Genomic DNA, 7,421 nt, shown 5'->3' with positions numbered 1-7,421 from the left:
TACGTTCCACGTCATCAAGAAAAAGATTTTTGTTGGAGACGTAAGTTCAGGCAAGCCTCGCAAACAAAGACGTCGTTCCTATCTCGTGTCTCGCGACTTTGGCTTGTTTCTTTAATGGCATGGTGCCACACTTTGCTTACAGCGTAAAATCCCATTAAAGGAAACGTAAAGATCCCAGATAATTATGTTCTGCTTGACAGCAGTTTTGTTAATTGAGAAAGACGTGAAGAGTTGAAGCAGTATGCATAGTATGTCATCCCACCACTGTTACATATGTTTGTTACGTATAAGGAAGTGAATGTAGCAGCTGGTATGTCTCGTGGTTGTGGCGTGGCCTACGGCTGCTGGATTGAGAAGGCTTCGTTAGTTTGATTACGAGGAGGCGCTGGCGACGTATCAGGACAAAAACACAGCTCCTGCTGCTGAAGTAGTTGCCTAATGCACGCAGTCGCAGTACTGAGTAGGTCTGGAGGGTCCAAATTATCGAACGGCGTGCTTTAAGGCGTCTGCAATTTCAGTTATTTTACACGCAAGCGTATATCTCCCGTCGGTGAAATCGGCGAGATTATGTGTGTCGCCGCGAGAGAAGCGAACGCCAAAGGTGGAAGGGGCGAAATGCGACAACACCCGTGTACTTAAATTTAGGTGCACGTTAAAGAACCCCAGGTGGTCGAAATTTCCGGAGTCCTCCACTACGGCGTGCCTCATAGTCAGAAAGTGGTCTTGGCACGTAAAACCCATAATTTAATTGTTAAAGGTGAAATGCACATGGAGGTGGAGAAGAGAATGGAGCGCAGGGGATGGTATGGAAGAGCGCATCCAGCGCACGGCAAAGCATCGGCACATACATACATACATACATACATACATACATACATACATACATACATACATACATACATACATACATACATACATACATACATACATACATACATACATACATACATACATACATACATACATCATAAAACTGCTATAGCCAGATACACGATGACAGTGAACGGATTTTTTGGGAATTGTCTCTCATTCGCATGCGATTGTAATATATTGAAAAACCACGAACATGAGAACATAGCTGTACTAGCCATCATGTCCCAACGTGCATTTAAACAATCTGTACTGCAGAGTAACTTGACCTTCACTTACGTGCTGAAACACTCGACATGAAATGGACACATTTTTTATAAAAGAAGAAATCACAAAAGAACAAAAAGAGCGAAATCCTATAGGTTCATCTACACAGGTTCAAAAATGAATAATGGCTCGGTTTCTCAGTACTGGTGTATCTGTGCAGCCAACCTACAGATTGTTCCACATAACTTGAACTAAAGCTTTAAAAAAATGAAAGGCACTCCGGACGTGACTTGAACCGAATACATAATGTTGGCACTGGCCTAGAGTTACTCAGGCTATTTTTTATTTTCCCCTTAACTAACAGATACATCATCATCAGCCCGGCTACGCCCACTGCAGTGAAAAGGCATCTCCCATACTTCTCGAACTATAGCTATCCCGGTCATGTGCTAATTGTAGCCAGGTTGTCCCTGCAAACTTCTTAGTCTCATCCGTCCACCTAACTTTATGCCGCCTCCTGGTACGCTTCCCTTCTCTTGAAATCCAGTCCGTAACCCTTAATGATAATCGGTTATTTTCCCTCCTCATTAAATGCCCTGCCAATACCCATTTGTTTTTCTTGATTTCAACTAAGATGTCATTAAATCGCGCTTGTTCCCTCACCCAATTTCCTCTCTTCTTATCCCTTAACGTTACACCCACCATTCTTCTTTCCATAGCTCGTTGCGTCGTCCTCAATTTAAGTAGAACCCTTTTTGTAAGCCTTCAGGTTTTCACCCCGTCTGTGGGGTTTGATAAGAAACAGCTTTTATACACTTTTCTATTGAGAGATAATGGCAACCTGCTGTTCATGATATGAGAATGCCTGCCAAACGCAGATTAAATATGTTTAATTAACCAACTTTTTAAGTATTGGCTGCAGACCCCAAGTGCGATATGCAAAGTTGTAGATCACCTAGAAAAATCTCTCAATAAAGTGTTTCCAACACGATATGTCTCACGTGATCCTTTTTTCCTGCGTTAGCCCGCAAAATATGAATAAAATATATACACCACGTGACGGGGCGCTTGCGCGCTGTTATCGTGGTGTTCTTAAGAGTGCGATGGGATAACAAGGTCGGCTGCAGCGAGACTGGCCCTTGACAGGGAGTTACGCCTGGTGTAGGTATCTGGGCATGCGGCTTTTACCGCATGACGATGGAAATGCGGGCTGCTGGCCGAGCGTTCCCGATCGATAAAGCGTCTAAGGCCCCGAAAAAGAAAAGATAAAAGCAGCATTTTGGTTCTGCTTAAAACAAGGAAAGGGTGAAGCACCTGAGAGCGATGGAAGGCGACGACCGCAGCTACAATTTTGCCGTTCTAGACTCCAGACTCCAGTTGTAGAGAAATGACCTTATAGTAGTTTTCTATTTGAAAAGTGAGGCTACAACATGAAACCTTTGGGCTCGAATATAGCAGCGGATAAATCACGCGGGGACGAAAGTAATGGTAGAAAAAACCTTGGCTAAATTTGAGGAAGATTACGCATGTCTTCTTCAGACGATGACTCGTTTCGTACTGGCCCCGTCTGATCTCCTTCTCACACTTACCGTTTACCAGACGTTTCTGTTTTATCTCGCACACCGCACGTGCGCATCTCTTCGTGGTCACAATATCAGGTAGCCGCGTCTGGCTTCACACTTGTGCACTGTGACCAGCGTGTCAGTTCCTGGGAGAGTGCTCCCGCAGGCTGTTCCATTTTACCGGATCTAGATCACACGTTATGTACCTCCTTTGAACCAATCCCAGCCAATTGCAATATATCCAGTGCTCCTCGGGCGCCCGTATCCCTGCGTGTTCTCCACAGCAACGCTATTTGGCTGTTACCAATGTTGAGCAGATATGGCTTACTCCAACGAGGAAAGAGCGGATGTTGTTTTGGCTCTAGGTGCGTTAAGTGAACATAGAAGGCGTGCAGCTTAGCTATTTCAGCACTGACATCCAGGTACGCGTCCGAGCTAAATGACGACTGTGCATGCATACGAAATGCTGAATACATTGGGACTTTTACGAAGAAACGACACAAAGCTTCAATCCTAGGTGAGGACGTGGAGACGTATATTCTGTCAAAGTTTCTCCAGACCCACATGCAAATGTTCGTAGTGTGGGTGCTGAAGCTGGAGTGTCAAAGTATTCAGTGTGAAAAGTACTTAAGAAGAGGCAAATTCATCCGTACGACGTGCAGCTGCACCAGATGTTGGAGCCCCGCGATTTCCGAAATCGAAAGGACTTTGCAAACTGCATTATAATCAAGACTGAAGAGGACCCAGGCTTTGTCAACCAAATACTGTGGACCGACGAAGCTACCTTCTCACTTAATGCCCAAGTGAACATCCACAACGCTCACTATTGGAGCGGCGAAAACCCTCACTGGGTCTTGACGACACATCACCAATATCAGTGGTCGGTTAATGTTTGGTGTGGTATGGCACTATGACACTATGATTAGCCCCATGTTTTTTTGATATTACGCTTACAAGCGAAATATACGTCAACGAGATCCATGATGGGGCGCTTGAGGATTTTACTTGCGAAGTTCCATTGGCTAGAATCAAGGATCTTGGTATCAGTACGATGGTGCTACCGCACATGCAAGTAGCAAATCTTGCAAATGGCTGCATGAAGTATTTCCGCAGCCGTGGATTGGACGGAATGGGCCCATTGCTTGGCCGGCACAGTAGCCAGATTTAACTCCCCTCGATTACTTTCTCTGGGGCTACGTCAAGGATCAAGTTTAGCGGACACCAACAACAACATCAGAGAACCCAAAAGAAAAATAAGTCTGCAACTCCATCCCTGATACCATGGTCAAGAACGCCCCGAAAAATGTGTCTATGTGATGTCAAATGTGCATTGGAGCACATTTGACTTCTCATATAATCATATAAACATATAAACATATAATCAAAGGGCGCGTTTGGCATTGATGATCACTGGAAAATTATTCCGGCCTTAACGCCACCTCCCCAGCTGACCTTATTACACTCCGTCGGCAGGCTGCCACCTCTTGCCCATTTCAAGCATCAAAAGATAAAGCTATGTTCTTGCTCTCTTTCGTCTCCTTATACGTTTTATTGCTTCGGCACGGTGCGGGCAGCAGTACACATTTGCGCCCGTCATGGGATCGCTTTCCCAGATACCTACACCAAGCATGACGCCCTGTCGCGGGCCACTCTCCCTGCAGCCGACCTTGTTCATCCATCGCACTCTTGAGAGCAGCACAATAACAGTGCGAAACCGCCCCATCACGTGGTATTTTTTCATATTTCGCGGGCTTTCTTTGGAACATGGAAGAAAGGACTACGTGAGATACATCGTGTTGGAAACAATCTATTCAGAGGTTTCTCAAGCTGCACTACAACTTTGTGTCTTAAACTTGGGATCTGCAGCCAATACTTAAAAGGTTGAATAAATAAACATTATTAATCCTTTAGCTAAGGGGAAAACAAAAAATAGCCAGAGGAACTCTAGGCCAGTGCCAACATTATGCATTCGGTTCAAGTCGTGTCAGGAGTGCCTTTCATTTTTAAAGCTTTGGCCGAAATTATGTGGGACAACCCGTACATGTAGCCTACTAAAGATATGAAGAGCATCATTAACTTTTCCTAACTATTCTGCATTCGTTGTTACTTTCGAAGACTAATATAAGTCACTGGTGTGATTTAATGCATTGTGTTTAGTGCTTCTTAAAGACACAATGAGGTGACGTGGTTTCGAAGAAGAGGACAATTATGTTGACATGGGGACGCCCGCTTGAACGCTTCTCACACCTGACAGGTTAATCATACGGGGGCCATGACGGCCGTAATTACCCCTTGTGGTCTGGTGGTCATCACTGTTTCCTTGGGGAGCCTGTGGAAGTTGGATCTGCCGTCGGCGACCTCGTGCTCTTCGGGTTTTCTTTCCTTCGTCCTTGTCTTTGTGTCAGCTCGGGAAATAAAAGGGGTGATGCCGTTTTGGAGAAGAGGGTAATTATGTTGACATGGCGACGCCTACTTGAATGCTTCTCACACTTGACAGGCCGAGCCTTACTGTAACAGCCTTTTCTAGGACGAGGCAAATCATCTTCTCATGGGAAAATACGTCTGAATGTCTCTCCCACCCGACAGGTGGATCATAAGACTGGCGAGGAGTTCTTTACGAGGACGTCCTTCTCCGAAAAAAATGGCCACAATCCCAGCTTGAATACTGTATAGGGACCAAGGGCCCTATAACGTAAAATTATTGGAATCTGTTTTAATTCCAATCCCCTCACTTCAAATTGATGCAGCTGCCGGCGCAAGCATCGGGCAGTGACTCGCGGCGTTGTTTGAATAGCGCAATCAAACGCTTTGCTCGTTTGGAGGCGCCATCACTTTTGTTTGCTATCAAAGGGAGTAGCATTGCCAACCCTGACAGGTTCTTATCTATTTGGCTGACAAGCGGCAAGGAACTCGCAGAAGTGGAAAGGGATTCGTTAGTGCCGAGCTAGGGCAGTGAAAGTAGTTAACCGGAGGAGGAGTGTGGGCGCGGGCGTCCGCGACTGACGTGCTTCCCGTTACACCCTTACTTAGTTTGTGGAGTCAGATGAGAAACTTGTATGCCGAAGTGCAACGACCACAACCTCATCACGACCCCAAACCATGACCAAGTGTGTTAAGCCATTAGAAAACATGGACCCCTGGGTCTGAGTGGAAGGAGTGACGACGGCAGCATGATGAAAGTCAGATCGTGAAGTTGGAATGACGACGATTCAACGACCACTACGGCATCGTTATGGTGGTCTGACAACGAATGCATGACGGCGATGGCATGACGGTGTCGGATGACAACTAAAGCTAGAATGTCGGCGATGCGGCGATCCCCGTAGGCCATTACTCAAATGATATTGCGCAACCTGATAAAATGATCAAATGATATTGCACTTCGTGCGTCGTCCTTTCTTAGGCCCGTGTTGTTTTTTTGTTGCGCAATATCATTCGAGTAATGGATTACCAACTTGCCCGGAATGCTGCTCTTACCACTTAGGCATTGTGACAACGAGACCATACTTAGTAGCCAAACTTTGGGACAAATTAGGCCACTGGTCCAGCATAAGCAGATAGATTAGATACATAGATAGATAGATAGATAGATAGATAGATAGATAGATAGATAGATAGATAGATAGATAGATAGATAGATAGATAGATAGATAGATAGATAGATAGATAGATAGATAGATAGATAGATAGATAGATAGATAGATAGATAGATAGATAGATAGATAGATAGATAGATAGATAGATAGATAGATAGATAGATAGATAGATAGATAGATAGATAGATCCTGAAATATGCGTGAAATACCCAAAGAATGCTAATTGCATCAAAACTTGGTTGCTGATGCAGCTGATGTAGTTGCCCCCCCCCCACCCGGGAAAAACACGTATACATTTTTTTTCAGCACTTCTTTATTGGCGAACAGCTTCCTGTGGCTATGAAGGGAAGGGACGCGTGGCTGCTGCACATTTATTTTAGGGCGCCAAGTTGTCAGGCAGCGTTTGACAGTGCTTTTGGTTGCTCGGAACAGACGCTCAAACGAGACAGCTCCGAAGTGCGATGGTTTCGCATTTGCCCTGACGCGGAAAGGAAAAGCCGCAAAATTAGGAAACCTTTACACTCAGTGGTGGGCTATCTCCCAATAATAATAATAATAATAATAATAATAATAATAATAATAATAATAATAATAATAATAATAATAATAATAATAATAATAATAATAATAATAATAACTTTATTTATTGGTAAAAATACAGAAAATGACACGTGCGTAGTATACATAAGGAGGTCCCATAGTCAAAGACTCTATCGGGACCTCTTGTTATTGACACTTATGGTGGTATACAATGTCTAAAGCAACAGTAGTATAGGTGAGAGCTAAGAGTAATACCAAAGCATGATTATAGCATGTGAGTAATAAGAACACCTGTTAACAGCATGGCAATATAAAAAAATTAGGAACAAGAATGCTCAGTATCAGTAAGTATTTATTATTAATGCTTTTAGTTCTCTTTTAAATTGGTATTATTTTTTTTTTATTTTTGATTATAGATGGCACAGTATTCCAAAGCAATATCGGGAAATTCCGTAGGCTGTTTACCATAGGTCGCACTTCAGGTAGACGGAAATTATTATTTAGTGCAAATCAAGTGTGACTATGAGCTATCAGACCACAAGGTGAGAAGCAGATCGATGGTAGTTCCTTACTCATATAGTTGTAAAATACAATCCCTAGATTATATTTGGTGAGCTCTGAAATGGTTAGGACGTTGTTTTCATGT

This window comes from Dermacentor albipictus, chromosome 1 (genome assembly GCF_038994185.2).
Source record: "Dermacentor albipictus isolate Rhodes 1998 colony chromosome 1, USDA_Dalb.pri_finalv2, whole genome shotgun sequence".
Classification (NCBI taxonomy): domain Eukaryota; kingdom Metazoa; phylum Arthropoda; class Arachnida; order Ixodida; family Ixodidae; genus Dermacentor; species Dermacentor albipictus.
Note: the sequence above shows the minus strand (reverse complement) of the source record.